The following is a 15,780-nucleotide window of genomic DNA, read 5'->3' as shown; positions in this document are numbered from 1 at the left end:
GAAGAACTTCCTAAGCACATTGGAATTGTGTATGTTTTGGGGAGGAATCGAAGGCCCGTTGTCAAAGACATGTGACCTCTTTCACCATGGCCTGACATGATTTTCCTCATGGTCTTCTCATATGCGAGTAAAGGTGAAGTTCTCAGGAGTGGGATTTGAACCCACGCCTCCTTTTGGAGACCAGAAGTCCCTGTGCTGAGGAAGGATGGAATCAAACCTTGAGTCTGGCGCCTTGGACCGCTCGGCCATCCTGACAGATGTACAGAAACCCATGCCACTCAACCCACAGACCAATTAGCTGGTATACCTTCGCCTCCATGTCCTAAATTGCAATATAAAATGGAAGAGCTTTGTCATGTAACTTCTTCCATGGAGTTTTGCAAGAACTGAACGGAAAATAACCAGTAAAAGTGTACAACAATATAGTGTTGTTATGTCTGGAACACCATACATTAATGGCAGTAAACTATCATTCCGCATTAGGTTAGAAAAGTTTAAGTTTTGTCCATCACTGCCAGTGATGGTAGTAGACTATAATTCTGCATTAGGAGAATTATAGTCTACTATTTAAGTGTTTTCCATCACTGTCAGGCACCAGGTGGTACTACCTAAGTCAAGTAGAATCAGGTAGGTACTCGGTACAAGTGCAAAAGAGCCTAACGTTCCATGAAGAACTTCCTAAGCACATCGGAATTGTGTATGTTTTGGGGAGGAATCGAAAGGCCCGTTGTCAAAGACATGTGACCTCTTTCACCATGGCCTGACATGATTTTCCTCATGGTCTTCTCATATGCGAGTAAAAGTGAAGTTGTCAGGAGTGGGATTTGAACCCACGCCTCCTTTTGGAGACCAGAAGTCCCTGTGCTGAGGAAGGAAGGAATCATCCCTTGAGTCTGGCGCCTTGGACCGCTCGGCCATCCTGACAGCTGTACAGAAACCCATGCCACTCAACCCACAGTCCAATTAGCTGGTATACCTTCTCCTCCATGTCCTAAATTGCAATATAAAATGGAAGAGCTTTGTCATGTAACTTCTTCCATGGAGTTTTGCAAGAACTGAACGGAAAATAACCAGTAAAATTGTACAACAATATAGTGTTGTTGTGTCTGGAACACCATACATTAATGGCAGTAAACTATCATTCCGCATGAGGTTAGAAAAGTTTAAGTTTTGTCCATCACTGCCAGTGATGGTAGTAGACTATAATTCTGCATTAGGAGAATTATAGTCTACTATTTAAGTGTTTTCCATCACTGTCAGGCACCAGGTGGTACTACCTAAGTCAAGTAGAATCAGGTAGGTACTCGGTACAAGTGCAAAAGAGCCTAACGTTCCATGAAGAACTTCCTAAGCACATCGGAATTGTGTATGTTTTGGGGAGGAATCGAAAGGCCCGTTGTCAAAGACATGTGACCTCTTTCACCATGGCCTGACATGATTTTCCTCATGGTCTTCTCATATGCGAGTAAAAGTGAAGTTGTCAGGAGTGGGATTTGAACCCACGCCTCCTTTTGGAGACCAGAAGTCCCTGTGCTGAGGAAGGAAGGAATCATCCCTTGAGTCTGGCGCCTTGGACCGCTCGGCCATCCTGACAGCTGTACAGAAACCCATGCCACTCAACCCACAGTCCAATTAGCTGGTATACCTTCTCCTCCATGTCCTAAATTGCAATATAAAATGGAAGAGCTTTGTCATGTAACTTCTTCCATGGAGTTTTGCAAGAACTGAACGGAAAATAACCAGTAAAATTGTACAACAATATAGTGTTGTTGTGTCTGGAACACCATACATTAATGGCAGTAAACTATCATTCCGCATGAGGTTAGAAAAGTTTAAGTTTTGTCCATCACTGCCAGTGATGGTAGTAGACTATAATTCTGCATTAGGCTAGAAAGGTTTAAGTGTTTTCTATCACTGCCAGTGATGGTAGTAGACTATAATTCTGCATTAGGAGAATTATAGTCTACTATTTAAGTGTTTTCCATCACTGTCAGGCACCAGGTGGTACTACCTAAGTCAAGTAGAATCAGGTAGGTACTCGGTACAAGTGCAAAAGAGCCCAACGTTCCATGATGAACTTCCTAAGCACATTGGAATTGTGTATGTTTTGGGGAGGAATCGAAGGCCCGTTGTCAAAGACATGTGACCTCTTTCACCATGGCCTGACATGATTTTCCTCATGGTCTTCTCATATGCGAGTAAAGGTGAAGTTGTCAGGAGTGGGATTTGAACCCACGCCTCCTTTTGGAGACCAGAAGTCCCTGTGCTGAGGAAGGAAGGAATCAAACCTTGAGTCTGGCGCCTTGGACCGCTCGGCCATCCTGACAGATGTACAGAAACCCATGCCACTCAACCCACAGTCAAAGACATGTGACCTCTTTCACCATGGCCTGACATGATTTTCCTCATGGTCTTCTCATATGCGAGTAAAGGTGAAGTTGTCAGGAGTGGGATTTGAACCCACGCCTCCTTTTGGAGACCAGAAGTCCCTGTGCTGAGGAAGGAAGGAATCAAACCTTGAGTCTGGCGCCTTGGACCGCTCGGCCATCCTGACAGATGTACAGAAACCCATGCCACTCAACCCACAGACCAATTAGCTGGTATACCTTCGCCTCCATGTCCTAAATTGCAATATAAAATGGAAGAGCTTTGTCATGTAACTTCTTCCATGGAGTTTTGCAAGAACTGAATGGAAAATAACCAGTAAAATTGTACAACAATATAGTGTTGTTGTGTCTGGAACACCATATATTAATGGCAGTAAACTATCATTCCGCATGAGGTTAGAAAAGTTTAACTTTTGTCCATCACTGCCAGTGATGGTAGTAGACTATAATTCTGCATTAGGCTAGAAAGGTTTAAGTGTTTTCCATCACTGCCAGGCACCAGGTGGTACTACCTAAGTCAAGTAGAATCAGGTAGGTACTAGGTACTAGTGCAAAAGAGCCTAATGTTCCATGAAGAACTTCTTAAGCACATCGGAATTGTGTATGTTTTGGGGAGGAATCGAAGGCCCGTTGTCAAAGACATGTGACCTCTTTCACCATGGCCTGACATGATTTTCCTCATGGTCTTCTCATATGCGAGTAAAAGTGAAGTTGTCAGGAGTGGGATTTGAACCCACGCCTCCTTTTGGAGACCAGAAGTCCCTGTGCTGAGGAAGGAAGGAATCAAACCTTGAGTCTGGCGCCTTGGACCGCTCGGCCATCCTGACAGCTGTACAGAAACCCATGCCACTCAACCCACAGTCCAATTAGCTGGTATACCTTCGCCTCCATGTCCTAAATTGCAATATAAAATGGAAGAGCTTTGTCATGTAACTTCTTCCATGGAGTTTTGCAAGAACTGAACGGAAAATAACCAGTAAAATTGTACAACAATATAGTGTTGTTGTGTCTGGAACACCATATATTAATGGCAGTAAACTATCATTCCGCATGAGGTTAGAAAAGTTTAAGTTTTGTCCATCACTGCCAGTGATGGTAGTAGACTATAATTCTGCATTAGGCTAGAAAAGTTTAAGTGTTTTCCATCACTGCCAGGCACCAGGTGGTACTACCTAAGTCAAGTAGAATCAGGTAGGTACTCGGTACAAGTGCAAAAGAGCCTAACGTTCCATGATGAACTTCCTAAGCACATTGGAATTGTGTATGTTTTGGGGAGGAATCGAAGGCCCGTTGTCAAAGACATGTGACCTCTTTCACCATGGCCTGACATGATTTTCCTCATGGTCTTCTCATATGCGAGTAAAGGTGAAGTTGTCAGGAGTGGGATTTGAACCCACGCCTCCTTTTGGAGACCAGAAGTCCCTGTGCTGAGGAAGGAAGGAATCAAACCTTGAGTCTGGCGCCTTGGACCGCTCGGCCATCCTGACAGATGTACAGAAACCCATGCCACTCAACCCACAGTCAAAGACATGTGACCTCTTTCACCATGGCCTGACATGATTTTCCTCATGGTCTTCTCATATGCGAGTAAAGGTGAAGTTGTCAGGAGTGGGATTTGAACCCACGCCTCCTTTTGGAGACCAGAAGTCCCTGTGCTGAGGAAGGAAGGAATCAAACCTTGAGTCTGGCGCCTTGGACCGCTCGGCCATCCTGACAGATGTACAGAAACCCATGCCACTCAACCCACAGACCAATTAGCTGGTATACCTTCGCCTCCATGTCCTAAATTGCAATATAAAATGGAAGAGCTTTGTCATGTAACTTCTTCCATGGAGTTTTGCAAGAACTGAATGGAAAATAACCAGTAAAATTGTACAACAATATAGTGTTGTTGTGTCTGGAACACCATATATTAATGGCAGTAAACTATCATTCCGCATGAGGTTAGAAAAGTTTAACTTTTGTCCATCACTGCCAGTGATGGTAGTAGACTATAATTCTGCATTAGGCTAGAAAGGTTTAAGTGTTTTCCATCACTGCCAGGCACCAGGTGGTACTACCTAAGTCAAGTAGAATCAGGTAGGTACTAGGTACTAGTGCAAAAGAGCCTAATGTTCCATGAAGAACTTCTTAAGCACATCGGAATTGTGTATGTTTTGGGGAGGAATCGAAGGCCCGTTGTCAAAGACATGTGACCTCTTTCACCATGGCCTGACATGATTTTCCTCATGGTCTTCTCATATGCGAGTAAAAGTGAAGTTGTCAGGAGTGGGATTTGAACCCACGCCTCCTTTTGGAGACCAGAAGTCCCTGTGCTGAGGAAGGAAGGAATCAAACCTTGAGTCTGGCGCCTTGGACCGCTCGGCCATCCTGACAGCTGTACAGAAACCCATGCCACTCAACCCACAGTCCAATTAGCTGGTATACCTTCGCCTCCATGTCCTAAATTGCAATATAAAATGGAAGAGCTTTGTCATGTAACTTCTTCCATGGAGTTTTGCAAGAACTGAACGGAAAATAACCAGTAAAATTGTACAACAATATAGTGTTGTTGTGTCTGGAACACCATATATTAATGGCAGTAAACTATCATTCCGCATGAGGTTAGAAAAGTTTAAGTTTTGTCCATCACTGCCAGTGATGGTAGTAGACTATAATTCTGCATTAGGCTAGAAAAGTTTAAGTGTTTTCCATCACTGCCAGGCACCAGGTGGTACTACCTAAGTCAAGTAGAATCAGGTAGGTACTAGGTACTAGTGCAAAAGAGCCTAATGTTCCATGAAGAACTTCTTAAGCACATCGGAATTGTGTATGTTTTGGGGAGGAATCGAAAGGCCCGTTGTCAAAGACATGTGACCTCTTTCACCATGGCCTGACATGCTTTTCCTCATGGTCTTCTCATATGCGAGTAAAGGTGATGTTGTCAGGAGTGGGATTTGAACCCACGCCTCCTTTTGGAGACCAGAAGTCCCTGTGCTGAGGAAGGAAGGAATCAAACCTTGAGTCTGGCGCCTTGGACCGCTCGGCCATCCTGACAGATGTACAGAAACCCATGCCACTCAACCCACAGTCCAATTAGCTGGTATACCTTCGCCTCCATGTCCTAAATTGCAATATAAAATGGAAGAGCTTTGTCATGTAACTTCTTCCATGGAGTTTTGCAAGAACTGAACGGAAAATAACCAGTAAAAGTGTACAACAATATAGTGTTGTTGTGTCTGGAACACCATACATTAATGGCAGTAAACTATCATTCCGCATTAGGTTAGAAAAGTTTAACTTTTGTCCATCACTGCCAGTGATGGTAGTAGACTATAATTCTGCATTAGGCTAGAAAGGTTTAAGTGTTTTCCATCACTGCCAGGCACCAGGTGGTACTACCTAAGTCAAGTAGAATCAGGTAGGTACTAGGTACTAGTGCAAAAGAGCCTAATGTTCCATGAAGAACTTCTTAAGCACATCGGAATTGTGTATGTTTTGGGGAGGAATCGAAGGCCCGTTGTCAAAGACATGTGACCTCTTTCACCATGGCCTGACATGATTTTCCTCATGGTCTTCTCATATGCGAGTAAAAGTGAAGTTGTCAGGAGTGGGATTTGAACCCACGCCTCCTTTTGGAGACCAGAAGTCCCTGTGCTGAGGAAGGAAGGAATCAAACCTTGAGTCTGGCGCCTTGGACCGCTCGGCCATCCTGACAGCTGTACAGAAACCCATGCCACTCAACCCACAGTCCAATTAGCTGGTATACCTTCGCCTCCATGTCCTAAATTGCAATATAAAATGGAAGAGCTTTGTCATGTAACTTCTTCCATGGAGTTTTGCAAGAACTGAACGGAAAATAACCAGTAAAATTGTACAACAATATAGTGTTGTTGTGTCTGGAACACCATATATTAATGGCAGTAAACTATCATTCCGCATGAGGTTAGAAAAGTTTAAGTTTTGTCCATCACTGCCAGTGATGGTAGTAGACTATAATTCTGCATTAGGCTAGAAAAGTTTAAGTGTTTTCCATCACTGCCAGGCACCAGGTGGTACTACCTAAGTCAAGTAGAATCAGGTAGGTACTAGGTACTAGTGCAAAAGAGCCTAATGTTCCATGAAGAACTTCTTAAGCACATCGGAATTGTGTATGTTTTGGGGAGGAATCGAAAGGCCCGTTGTCAAAGACATGTGACCTCTTTCACCATGGCCTGACATGCTTTTCCTCATGGTCTTCTCATATGCGAGTAAAGGTGATGTTGTCAGGAGTGGGATTTGAACCCACGCCTCCTTTTGGAGACCAGAAGTCCCTGTGCTGAGGAAGGAAGGAATCAAACCTTGAGTCTGGCGCCTTGGACCGCTCGGCCATCCTGACAGATGTACAGAAACCCATGCCACTCAACCCACAGTCCAATTAGCTGGTATACCTTCGCCTCCATGTCCTAAATTGCAATATAAAATGGAAGAGCTTTGTCATGTAACTTCTTCCATGGAGTTTTGCAAGAACTGAACGGAAAATAACCAGTAAAAGTGTACAACAATATAGTGTTGTTGTGTCTGGAACACCATACATTAATGGCAGTAAACTATCATTCCGCATTAGGTTAGAAAAGTTTAACTTTTGTCCATCACTGCCAGTGATGGTAGTAGACTATAATTCTGCATTAGGCTAGAAAGGTTTAAGTGTTTTCCATCACTGCCAGGCACCAGGTGGTACTACCTAAGTCAAGTAGAATCAGGTAGGTACTAGGTACTAGTGCAAAAGAGCCTAATGTTCCATGAAGAACTTCTTAAGCACATCGGAATTGTGTATGTTTTGGGGAGGAATCGAAGGCCCGTTGTCAAAGACATGTGACCTCTTTCACCATGGCCTGACATGATTTTCCTCATGGTCTTCTCATATGCGAGTAAAAGTGAAGTTGTCAGGAGTGGGATTTGAACCCACGCCTCCTTTTGGAGACCAGAAGTCCCTGTGCTGAGGAAGGAAGGAATCAAACCTTGAGTCTGGCGCCTTGGACCGCTCGGCCATCCTGACAGATGTACAGAAACCCATGCCACTCAACCCACAGACCAATTAGCTGGTATACCTTCGCCTCCATGTCCTAAATTGCAATATAAAATGGAAGAGCTTTGTCATGTAACTTCTTCCATGGAGTTTTGCAAGAACTGAATGGAAAATAACCAGTAAAATTGTACAACAATATAGTGTTGTTGTGTCTGGAACACCATATATTAATGGCAGTAAACTATCATTCCGCATGAGGTTAGAAAAGTTTAACTTTTGTCCATCACTGCCAGTGATGGTAGTAGACTATAATTCTGCATTAGGCTAGAAAGGTTTAAGTGTTTTCCATCACTGCCAGGCACCAGGTGGTACTACCTAAGTCAAGTAGAATCAGGTAGGTACTAGGTACTAGTGCAAAAGAGCCTAATGTTCCATGAAGAACTTCTTAAGCACATCGGAATTGTGTATGTTTTGGGGAGGAATCGAAAGGCCCGTTGTCAAAGACATGTGACCTCTTTCACCATGGCCTGACATGATTTTCCTCATGGTCTTCTCATATGCGAGTAAAAGTGAAGTTGTCAGGAGTGGGATTTGAACGCACGCCTCCTTTTGGAGACCAGAAGTCCCTGTGCTGAGGAAGGAAGGAATCAAACCTTGAGTCTGGCGCCTTGGACCGCTCGGCCATCCTGACAGATGTACAGAAACCCATGCCACTCAACCCACAGACCAATTAGCTGGTATACCTTCGCCTCCATGTCCTAAATTGCAATATAAAATGGAAGAGCTTTGTCATGTAACTTCTTCCATGGAGTTTTGCAAGAACTGAACGGAAAATAACCAGTAAAAGTGTACAACAATATAGTGTTGTTGTGTCTGGAACACCATACATTAATGGCAGTAAACTATCATTCCGCATGAGGTTAGAAAAGTTTAAGTTTTGTCCATCACTGCCAGTGATGGTAGTAGACTATAATTCTGCATTAGGCTAGAAAAGTTTAAGTGTTTTCCATCACTGTCAGGCACCAGGTGGTACTACCTAAGTCAAGTAGAATCAGGTAGGTACTCGGTACAAGTGCAAAAGAGCCTAACGTTCCATGAAGAACTTCCTAAGCACATTGGAATTGTGTATGTTTTGGGGAGGAATCGAAGGCCCGTTGTCAAAGACATGTGACCTCTTTCACCATGGCCTGACATGATTTTCCTCATGGTCTTCTCATATGCGAGTAAAGGTGAAGTTCTCAGGAGTGGGATTTGAACCCACGCCTCCTTTTGGAGACCAGAAGTCCCTGTGCTGAGGAAGGATGGAATCAAACCTTGAGTCTGGCGCCTTGGACCGCTCGGCCATCCTGACAGATGTACAGAAACCCATGCCACTCAACCCACAGACCAATTAGCTGGTATACCTTCGCCTCCATGTCCTAAATTGCAATATAAAATGGAAGAGCTTTGTCATGTAACTTCTTCCATGGAGTTTTGCAAGAACTGAACGGAAAATAACCAGTAAAAGTGTACAACAATATAGTGTTGTTATGTCTGGAACACCATACATTAATGGCAGTAAACTATCATTCCGCATTAGGTTAGAAAAGTTTAAGTTTTGTCCATCACTGCCAGTGATGGTAGTAGACTATAATTCTGCATTAGGAGAATTATAGTCTACTATTTAAGTGTTTTCCATCACTGTCAGGCACCAGGTGGTACTACCTAAGTCAAGTAGAATCAGGTAGGTACTCGGTACAAGTGCAAAAGAGCCTAACGTTCCATGAAGAACTTCCTAAGCACATCGGAATTGTGTATGTTTTGGGGAGGAATCGAAAGGCCCGTTGTCAAAGACATGTGACCTCTTTCACCATGGCCTGACATGATTTTCCTCATGGTCTTCTCATATGCGAGTAAAAGTGAAGTTGTCAGGAGTGGGATTTGAACCCACGCCTCCTTTTGGAGACCAGAAGTCCCTGTGCTGAGGAAGGAAGGAATCATCCCTTGAGTCTGGCGCCTTGGACCGCTCGGCCATCCTGACAGCTGTACAGAAACCCATGCCACTCAACCCACAGTCCAATTAGCTGGTATACCTTCTCCTCCATGTCCTAAATTGCAATATAAAATGGAAGAGCTTTGTCATGTAACTTCTTCCATGGAGTTTTGCAAGAACTGAACGGAAAATAACCAGTAAAATTGTACAACAATATAGTGTTGTTGTGTCTGGAACACCATACATTAATGGCAGTAAACTATCATTCCGCATGAGGTTAGAAAAGTTTAAGTTTTGTCCATCACTGCCAGTGATGGTAGTAGACTATAATTCTGCATTAGGCTAGAAAGGTTTAAGTGTTTTCTATCACTGCCAGTGATGGTAGTAGACTATAATTCTGCATTAGGAGAATTATAGTCTACTATTTAAGTGTTTTCCATCACTGTCAGGCACCAGGTGGTACTACCTAAGTCAAGTAGAATCAGGTAGGTACTCGGTACAAGTGCAAAAGAGCCTAACGTTCCATGATGAACTTCCTAAGCACATTGGAATTGTGTATGTTTTGGGGAGGAATCGAAGGCCCGTTGTCAAAGACATGTGACCTCTTTCACCATGGCCTGACATGATTTTCCTCATGGTCTTCTCATATGCGAGTAAAGGTGAAGTTGTCAGGAGTGGGATTTGAACCCACGCCTCCTTTTGGAGACCAGAAGTCCCTGTGCTGAGGAAGGAAGGAATCAAACCTTGAGTCTGGCGCCTTGGACCGCTCGGCCATCCTGACAGATGTACAGAAACCCATGCCACTCAACCCACAGTCAAAGACATGTGACCTCTTTCACCATGGCCTGACATGATTTTCCTCATGGTCTTCTCATATGCGAGTAAAGGTGAAGTTGTCAGGAGTGGGATTTGAACCCACGCCTCCTTTTGGAGACCAGAAGTCCCTGTGCTGAGGAAGGAAGGAATCAAACCTTGAGTCTGGCGCCTTGGACCGCTCGGCCATCCTGACAGATGTACAGAAACCCATGCCACTCAACCCACAGTCAAAGACATGTGACCTCTTTCACCATGGCCTGACATGATTTTCCTCATGGTCTTCTCATATGCGAGTAAAGGTGAAGTTGTCAGGAGTGGGATTTGAACCCACGCCTCCTTTTGGAGACCAGAAGTCCCTGTGCTGAGGAAGGAAGGAATCAAACCTTGAGTCTGGCGCCTTGGACCGCTCGGCCATCCTGACAGATGTACAGAAACCCATGCCACTCAACCCACAGACCAATTAGCTGGTATACCTTCGCCTCCATGTCCTAAATTGCAATATAAAATGGAAGAGCTTTGTCATGTAACTTCTTCCATGGAGTTTTGCAAGAACTGAATGGAAAATAACCAGTAAAATTGTACAACAATATAGTGTTGTTGTGTCTGGAACACCATATATTAATGGCAGTAAACTATCATTCCGCATGAGGTTAGAAAAGTTTAACTTTTGTCCATCACTGCCAGTGATGGTAGTAGACTATAATTCTGCATTAGGCTAGAAAGGTTTAAGTGTTTTCCATCACTGCCAGGCACCAGGTGGTACTACCTAAGTCAAGTAGAATCAGGTAGGTACTAGGTACTAGTGCAAAAGAGCCTAATGTTCCATGAAGAACTTCTTAAGCACATCGGAATTGTGTATGTTTTGGGGAGGAATCGAAAGGCCCGTTGTCAAAGACATGTGACCTCTTTCACCATGGCCTGACATGATTTTCCTCATGGTCTTCTCATATGCGAGTAAAAGTAAAGTTGTCAGGAGTGGGATTTGAACGCACGCCTCCTTTTGGAGACCAGAAGTCCCTGTGCTGAGGAAGGAAGGAATCAAACCTTGAGTCTGGCGCCTTGGACCGCTCGGCCATCCTGACAGATGTACAGAAACCCATGCCACTCAACCCACAGACCAATTAGCTGGTATACCTTCGCCTCCATGTCCTAAATTGCAATATAAAATGGAAGAGCTTTGTCATGTAACTTCTTCCATGGAGTTTTGCAAGAACTGAACGGAAAATAACCAGTAAAAGTGTACAACAATATAGTGTTGTTGTGTCTGGAACACCATACATTAATGGCAGTAAACTATCATTCCGCATGAGGTTAGAAAAGTTTAAGTTTTGTCCATCACTGCCAGTGATGGTAGTAGACTATAATTCTGCATTAGGCTAGAAAAGTTTAAGTGTTTTCCATCACTGCCAGGCACCAGGTGGTACTACCTAAGTCAAGTAGAATCAGGTAGGTACTAGGTACTAGTGCAAAAGAGCCTAATGTTCCATGAAGAACTTCTTAAGCACATCGGAATTGTGTATGTTTTGGGGAGGAATCGAAAGGCCCGTTGTCAAAGACATGTGACCTCTTTCACCATGGCCTGACATGATTTTCCTCATGGTCTTCTCATATGCGAGTAAAAGTGAAGTTGTCAGGAGTGGGATTTGAACCCATGCCTCCCTTTGGAGACCAGAAGTCCCTGTGCTGAGGAAGGAAGGAATCAAACCTTGAGTCTGGCGCCTTGGACCGCTCGGCCATCCTGACAGATGTACAGAAACCCATGCCACTCAACCCACAGACCAATTAGCTGGTATACCTTCGCCTCCATGTCCTAAATTGCAATATAAAATGGAAGAGCTTTGTCATGTAACTTCTTCCATGGAGTTTTGCAAGAACTGAACGGAAAATAACCAGTAAAAGTGTACAACAATATAGTGTTGTTGTGTCTGGAACACCATACATTAATGGCAGTAAACTATCATTCCGCATGAGGTTAGAAAAGTTTAAGTTTTGTCCATCACTGCCAGTGATGGTAGTAGACTATAATTCTGCATTAGGAGAATTATAGTCTACTATTTAAGTGTTTTCCATCACTGTCAGGCACCAGGTGGTACTACCTAAGTCAAGTAGAATCAGGTAGGTACTCGGTACAAGTGCAAAAGAGCCTAACGTTCCATGAAGAACTTCCTAAGCACATTGGAATTGTGTATGTTTTGGGGAGGAATCGAAGGCCCGTTGTCAAAGACATGTGACCTCTTTCACCATGGCCTGACATGATTTTCCTCATGGTCTTCTCATATGCGAGTAAAGGTGAAGTTCTCAGGAGTGGGATTTGAACCCACGCCTCCTTTTGGAGACCAGAAGTCCCTGTGCTGAGGAAGGAAGGAATCAAACCTTGAGTCTGGCGCCTTGGACCGCTCGGCCATCCTGACAGATGTACAGAAACCCATGCCACTCAACCCACAGACCAATTAGCTGGTATACCTTCGCCTCCATGTCCTAAATTGCAATATAAAATGGAAGAGCTTTGTCATGTAACTTCTTCCATGGAGTTTTGCAAGAACTGAACGGAAAATAACCAGTAAAAGTGTACAACAATATAGTGTTGTTATGTCTGGAACACCATACATTAATGGCAGTAAACTATCATTCCGCATTAGGTTAGAAAAGTTTAAGTTTTGTCCATCACTGCCAGTGATGGTAGTAGACTATAATTCTGCATTAGGAGAATTATAGTCTACTATTTAAGTGTTTTCCATCACTGTCAGGCACCAGGTGGTACTACCTAAGTCAAGTAGAATCAGGTAGGTACTCGGTACAAGTGCAAAAGAGCCTAACGTTCCATGAAGAACTTCCTAAGCACATCGGAATTGTGTATGTTTTGGGGAGGAATCGAAAGGCCCGTTGTCAAAGACATGTGACCTCTTTCACCATGGCCTGACATGATTTTCCTCATGGTCTTCTCATATGCGAGTAAAAGTGAAGTTGTCAGGAGTGGGATTTGAACCCACGCCTCCTTTTGGAGACCAGAAGTCCCTGTGCTGAGGAAGGAAGGAATCATCCCTTGAGTCTGGCGCCTTGGACCGCTCGGCCATCCTGACAGCTGTACAGAAACCCATGCCACTCAACCCACAGTCCAATTAGCTGGTATACCTTCGCCTCCATGTCCTAAATTGCAATATAAAATGGAAGAGCTTTGTCATGTAACTTCTTCCATGGAGTTTTGCAAGAACTGAACGGAAAATAACCAGTAAAATTGTACAACAATATAGTGTTGTTGTGTCTGGAACACCATACATTAATGGCAGTAAACTATCATTCCGCATGAGGTTAGAAAAGTTTAAGTTTTGTCCATCACTGCCAGTGATGGTAGTAGACTATAATTCTGCATTAGGCTAGAAAGGTTTAAGTGTTTTCTATCACTGCCAGTGATGGTAGTAGACTATAATTCTGCATTAGGAGAATTATAGTCTACTATTTAAGTGTTTTCCATCACTGTCAGGCACCAGGTGGTACTACCTAAGTCAAGTAGAATCAGGTAGGTACTCGGTACAAGTGCAAAAGAGCCTAACGTTCCATGATGAACTTCCTAAGCACATTGGAATTGTGTATGTTTTGGGGAGGAATCGAAGGCCCGTTGTCAAAGACATGTGACCTCTTTCACCATGGCCTGACATGATTTTCCTCATGGTCTTCTCATATGCGAGTAAAGGTGAAGTTGTCAGGAGTGGGATTTGAACCCACGCCTCCTTTTGGAGACCAGAAGTCCCTGTGCTGAGGAAGGAAGGAATCAAACCTTGAGTCTGGCGCCTTGGACCGCTCGGCCATCCTGACAGATGTACAGAAACCCATGCCACTCAACCCACAGTCAAAGACATGTGACCTCTTTCACCATGGCCTGACATGATTTTCCTCATGGTCTTCTCATATGCGAGTAAAGGTGAAGTTGTCAGGAGTGGGATTTGAACCCACGCCTCCTTTTGGAGACCAGAAGTGACATGATTTTCCTCATGGTCTTCTCATATGCGAGTAAAAGTGAAGTTGTCAGGAGTGGGATTTGAACGCACGCCTCCTTTTGGAGACCAGAAGTCCCTGTGCTGAGGAAGGAAGGAATCAAACCTTGAGTCTGGCGCCTTAGACCGCTCGGCCATCCTGACAGCTGTACAGAAACCCATGCCACTCAACCCACAGTCCAATTAGCTGGTATACCTTCGCCTCCATGTCCTAAATTGCAATATAAAATGGAAGAGCTTTGTCATGTAACTTCTTCCATGGAGTTTTGCAAGAACTGAACGGAAAATAACCAGTAAAATTGTACAACAATATAGTGTTGTTGTGTCTGGAACACCATATATTAATGGCAGTAAACTATCATTCCGCATGAGGTTAGAAAAGTTTAAGTTTTGTCCATCACTGCCAGTGATGGTAGTAGACTATAATTCTGCATTAGGCTAGAAAGGTTTAAGTGTTTTCCATCACTGCCAGGCACCAGGTGGTACTACCTAAGTCAAGTAGAATCAGGTAGGTACTCGGTACAAGTGCAAAAGAGCCTAACGTTCCATGAAGAACTTCCTAAGCACATTGGAATTGTGTATGTTTTGGGGAGGAATCGAAGGCCCGTTGTCAAAGACATGTGACCTCTTTCACCATGGCCTGACATGATTTTCCTCATGGTCTTCTCATATGCGAGTAAAGGTGAAGTTGTCAGGAGTGGGATTTGAACCCACGCCTCCTTTTGGAGACCAGAAGTCCCTGTGCTGAGGAAGGAAGGAATCATCCCTTGAGTCTGGCGCCTTGGACCGCTCGGCCATCCTGACAGATGTACAGAAACCCATGCCACTCAACCCACAGTCCAATTAGCTGGTATACCTTCGCCTCCATGTCCTAAATTGCAATATAAAATGGAAGAGCTTTGTCATGTAACTTCTTCCATGGAGTTTTGCAAGAACTGAACGGAAAATAACCAGTAAAAGTGTACAACAATATAGTGTTGTTGTGTCTGGAACACCATACATTAATGGCAGTAAACTATCATTCCGCATTAGGTTAGAAAAGTTTAAGTTTTGTCCATCACTGCCAGTGATGGTAGTAGACTATAATTCTGCATTAGGCTAGAAAAGTTTAAGTGTTTTCCATCACTGCCAGGCACCAGGTGGTACTACCTAAGTCAAGTAGAATCAGGTAGGTACTCGGTACAAGTGCAAAAGAGCCTAACGTTCCATGAAGAACTTCCTAAGCACATCGGAATTGTGTATGTTTTGGGGAGGAATCGAAGGCCCGTTGTCAAAGACATGTGACCTCTTTCACCATGGCCTGACATGCTTTTCCTCATGGTCTTCTCATATGCGAGTAAAGGTGAAGTTGTCAGGAGTGGGATTTGAACCCACGCCTCCTTTTGGAGACCAGAAGTCCCTGTGCTGAGGAAGGAAGGAATCAAACCTTGAGTCTGGCGCCTTGGACCGCTCGGCCATCCTGACAGATGTACAGAAACCCATGCCACTCAACCCACAGTCCAATTAGCTGGTATACCTTCGCCTCCATGTCCTAAATTGCAATATAAAATGGAAGAGCTTTGTCATGTAACTTCTTCCATGGAGTTTTGCAAGAACTGAACGGAAAATAACCAGTAAAAGTGTACA

At 44.0% G+C, this 15,780-nt stretch overlaps 27 non-coding genes across 27 annotated transcripts; all 27 read right to left on the bottom strand.

Moving 5' to 3' along the window:
* Nucleotides 1–140: 140 nt before the first annotated feature.
* On the bottom strand, nt 141–255 carry trnal-caa (transfer RNA leucine (anticodon CAA)). Its single transcript has 2 exons — nt 218–255; nt 141–186 (listed from the first exon to the last, which is right to left on the bottom strand). It is a non-coding gene; the product is annotated as a tRNA-Leu (tRNA).
* Nucleotides 256–809: 554 nt separating this feature from the next.
* On the bottom strand, nt 810–924 carry trnal-caa (transfer RNA leucine (anticodon CAA)). The gene is made up of 2 exons: nt 887–924; nt 810–855 (listed from the first exon to the last, which is right to left on the bottom strand). It is a non-coding gene; the product is annotated as a tRNA-Leu (tRNA).
* A 554-nt stretch (nt 925–1,478) lies between these two features.
* On the bottom strand, nt 1,479–1,593 carry trnal-caa (transfer RNA leucine (anticodon CAA)). Its single transcript has 2 exons — nt 1,556–1,593; nt 1,479–1,524 (listed from the first exon to the last, which is right to left on the bottom strand). It is a non-coding gene; the product is annotated as a tRNA-Leu (tRNA).
* Nucleotides 1,594–2,211: 618 nt separating this feature from the next.
* trnal-caa (transfer RNA leucine (anticodon CAA)) lies at nt 2,212–2,326 on the bottom strand. Its single transcript has 2 exons — nt 2,289–2,326; nt 2,212–2,257 (listed from the first exon to the last, which is right to left on the bottom strand). It is a non-coding gene; the product is annotated as a tRNA-Leu (tRNA).
* Nucleotides 2,327–2,439: 113 nt separating this feature from the next.
* On the bottom strand, nt 2,440–2,554 carry trnal-caa (transfer RNA leucine (anticodon CAA)). The gene is made up of 2 exons: nt 2,517–2,554; nt 2,440–2,485 (listed from the first exon to the last, which is right to left on the bottom strand). It is a non-coding gene; the product is annotated as a tRNA-Leu (tRNA).
* A 545-nt stretch (nt 2,555–3,099) lies between these two features.
* Nucleotides 3,100–3,214, bottom strand: trnal-caa (transfer RNA leucine (anticodon CAA)). Its single transcript has 2 exons — nt 3,177–3,214; nt 3,100–3,145 (listed from the first exon to the last, which is right to left on the bottom strand). It is a non-coding gene; the product is annotated as a tRNA-Leu (tRNA).
* Nucleotides 3,215–3,759: 545 nt separating this feature from the next.
* Nucleotides 3,760–3,874, bottom strand: trnal-caa (transfer RNA leucine (anticodon CAA)). The gene is made up of 2 exons: nt 3,837–3,874; nt 3,760–3,805 (listed from the first exon to the last, which is right to left on the bottom strand). It is a non-coding gene; the product is annotated as a tRNA-Leu (tRNA).
* A 113-nt stretch (nt 3,875–3,987) lies between these two features.
* Nucleotides 3,988–4,102, bottom strand: trnal-caa (transfer RNA leucine (anticodon CAA)). Its single transcript has 2 exons — nt 4,065–4,102; nt 3,988–4,033 (listed from the first exon to the last, which is right to left on the bottom strand). It is a non-coding gene; the product is annotated as a tRNA-Leu (tRNA).
* A 545-nt stretch (nt 4,103–4,647) lies between these two features.
* On the bottom strand, nt 4,648–4,762 carry trnal-caa (transfer RNA leucine (anticodon CAA)). Its single transcript has 2 exons — nt 4,725–4,762; nt 4,648–4,693 (listed from the first exon to the last, which is right to left on the bottom strand). It is a non-coding gene; the product is annotated as a tRNA-Leu (tRNA).
* A 546-nt stretch (nt 4,763–5,308) lies between these two features.
* trnal-caa (transfer RNA leucine (anticodon CAA)) lies at nt 5,309–5,423 on the bottom strand. The gene is made up of 2 exons: nt 5,386–5,423; nt 5,309–5,354 (listed from the first exon to the last, which is right to left on the bottom strand). It is a non-coding gene; the product is annotated as a tRNA-Leu (tRNA).
* A 545-nt stretch (nt 5,424–5,968) lies between these two features.
* Nucleotides 5,969–6,083, bottom strand: trnal-caa (transfer RNA leucine (anticodon CAA)). The gene is made up of 2 exons: nt 6,046–6,083; nt 5,969–6,014 (listed from the first exon to the last, which is right to left on the bottom strand). It is a non-coding gene; the product is annotated as a tRNA-Leu (tRNA).
* A 546-nt stretch (nt 6,084–6,629) lies between these two features.
* On the bottom strand, nt 6,630–6,744 carry trnal-caa (transfer RNA leucine (anticodon CAA)). Its single transcript has 2 exons — nt 6,707–6,744; nt 6,630–6,675 (listed from the first exon to the last, which is right to left on the bottom strand). It is a non-coding gene; the product is annotated as a tRNA-Leu (tRNA).
* A 545-nt stretch (nt 6,745–7,289) lies between these two features.
* On the bottom strand, nt 7,290–7,404 carry trnal-caa (transfer RNA leucine (anticodon CAA)). Its single transcript has 2 exons — nt 7,367–7,404; nt 7,290–7,335 (listed from the first exon to the last, which is right to left on the bottom strand). It is a non-coding gene; the product is annotated as a tRNA-Leu (tRNA).
* A 546-nt stretch (nt 7,405–7,950) lies between these two features.
* trnal-caa (transfer RNA leucine (anticodon CAA)) lies at nt 7,951–8,065 on the bottom strand. The gene is made up of 2 exons: nt 8,028–8,065; nt 7,951–7,996 (listed from the first exon to the last, which is right to left on the bottom strand). It is a non-coding gene; the product is annotated as a tRNA-Leu (tRNA).
* A 545-nt stretch (nt 8,066–8,610) lies between these two features.
* trnal-caa (transfer RNA leucine (anticodon CAA)) lies at nt 8,611–8,725 on the bottom strand. The gene is made up of 2 exons: nt 8,688–8,725; nt 8,611–8,656 (listed from the first exon to the last, which is right to left on the bottom strand). It is a non-coding gene; the product is annotated as a tRNA-Leu (tRNA).
* A 554-nt stretch (nt 8,726–9,279) lies between these two features.
* On the bottom strand, nt 9,280–9,394 carry trnal-caa (transfer RNA leucine (anticodon CAA)). Its single transcript has 2 exons — nt 9,357–9,394; nt 9,280–9,325 (listed from the first exon to the last, which is right to left on the bottom strand). It is a non-coding gene; the product is annotated as a tRNA-Leu (tRNA).
* Nucleotides 9,395–10,012: 618 nt separating this feature from the next.
* Nucleotides 10,013–10,127, bottom strand: trnal-caa (transfer RNA leucine (anticodon CAA)). Its single transcript has 2 exons — nt 10,090–10,127; nt 10,013–10,058 (listed from the first exon to the last, which is right to left on the bottom strand). It is a non-coding gene; the product is annotated as a tRNA-Leu (tRNA).
* A 113-nt stretch (nt 10,128–10,240) lies between these two features.
* Nucleotides 10,241–10,355, bottom strand: trnal-caa (transfer RNA leucine (anticodon CAA)). The gene is made up of 2 exons: nt 10,318–10,355; nt 10,241–10,286 (listed from the first exon to the last, which is right to left on the bottom strand). It is a non-coding gene; the product is annotated as a tRNA-Leu (tRNA).
* Nucleotides 10,356–10,468: 113 nt separating this feature from the next.
* trnal-caa (transfer RNA leucine (anticodon CAA)) lies at nt 10,469–10,583 on the bottom strand. Its single transcript has 2 exons — nt 10,546–10,583; nt 10,469–10,514 (listed from the first exon to the last, which is right to left on the bottom strand). It is a non-coding gene; the product is annotated as a tRNA-Leu (tRNA).
* Nucleotides 10,584–11,129: 546 nt separating this feature from the next.
* Nucleotides 11,130–11,244, bottom strand: trnal-caa (transfer RNA leucine (anticodon CAA)). Its single transcript has 2 exons — nt 11,207–11,244; nt 11,130–11,175 (listed from the first exon to the last, which is right to left on the bottom strand). It is a non-coding gene; the product is annotated as a tRNA-Leu (tRNA).
* A 546-nt stretch (nt 11,245–11,790) lies between these two features.
* On the bottom strand, nt 11,791–11,905 carry trnal-caa (transfer RNA leucine (anticodon CAA)). Its single transcript has 2 exons — nt 11,868–11,905; nt 11,791–11,836 (listed from the first exon to the last, which is right to left on the bottom strand). It is a non-coding gene; the product is annotated as a tRNA-Leu (tRNA).
* Nucleotides 11,906–12,458: 553 nt separating this feature from the next.
* trnal-caa (transfer RNA leucine (anticodon CAA)) lies at nt 12,459–12,573 on the bottom strand. Its single transcript has 2 exons — nt 12,536–12,573; nt 12,459–12,504 (listed from the first exon to the last, which is right to left on the bottom strand). It is a non-coding gene; the product is annotated as a tRNA-Leu (tRNA).
* A 554-nt stretch (nt 12,574–13,127) lies between these two features.
* trnal-caa (transfer RNA leucine (anticodon CAA)) lies at nt 13,128–13,242 on the bottom strand. The gene is made up of 2 exons: nt 13,205–13,242; nt 13,128–13,173 (listed from the first exon to the last, which is right to left on the bottom strand). It is a non-coding gene; the product is annotated as a tRNA-Leu (tRNA).
* A 618-nt stretch (nt 13,243–13,860) lies between these two features.
* Nucleotides 13,861–13,975, bottom strand: trnal-caa (transfer RNA leucine (anticodon CAA)). The gene is made up of 2 exons: nt 13,938–13,975; nt 13,861–13,906 (listed from the first exon to the last, which is right to left on the bottom strand). It is a non-coding gene; the product is annotated as a tRNA-Leu (tRNA).
* A 113-nt stretch (nt 13,976–14,088) lies between these two features.
* On the bottom strand, nt 14,089–14,298 carry trnal-caa (transfer RNA leucine (anticodon CAA)). The gene is made up of 2 exons: nt 14,261–14,298; nt 14,089–14,134 (listed from the first exon to the last, which is right to left on the bottom strand). It is a non-coding gene; the product is annotated as a tRNA-Leu (tRNA).
* A 545-nt stretch (nt 14,299–14,843) lies between these two features.
* On the bottom strand, nt 14,844–14,958 carry trnal-caa (transfer RNA leucine (anticodon CAA)). The gene is made up of 2 exons: nt 14,921–14,958; nt 14,844–14,889 (listed from the first exon to the last, which is right to left on the bottom strand). It is a non-coding gene; the product is annotated as a tRNA-Leu (tRNA).
* Nucleotides 14,959–15,503: 545 nt separating this feature from the next.
* trnal-caa (transfer RNA leucine (anticodon CAA)) lies at nt 15,504–15,618 on the bottom strand. Its single transcript has 2 exons — nt 15,581–15,618; nt 15,504–15,549 (listed from the first exon to the last, which is right to left on the bottom strand). It is a non-coding gene; the product is annotated as a tRNA-Leu (tRNA).
* Nucleotides 15,619–15,780: the final 162 nt, after the last annotated feature.

Source organism: Leuresthes tenuis, unplaced genomic scaffold (assembly GCF_036924035.1).
Source record: "Leuresthes tenuis unplaced genomic scaffold, fLeuTen1.0.hap1 SCAF_5, whole genome shotgun sequence".
NCBI lineage: Eukaryota > Metazoa > Chordata > Actinopteri > Atheriniformes > Atherinopsidae > Leuresthes > Leuresthes tenuis.
This window is presented reverse-complemented; position numbering and strand designations above follow the sequence as displayed.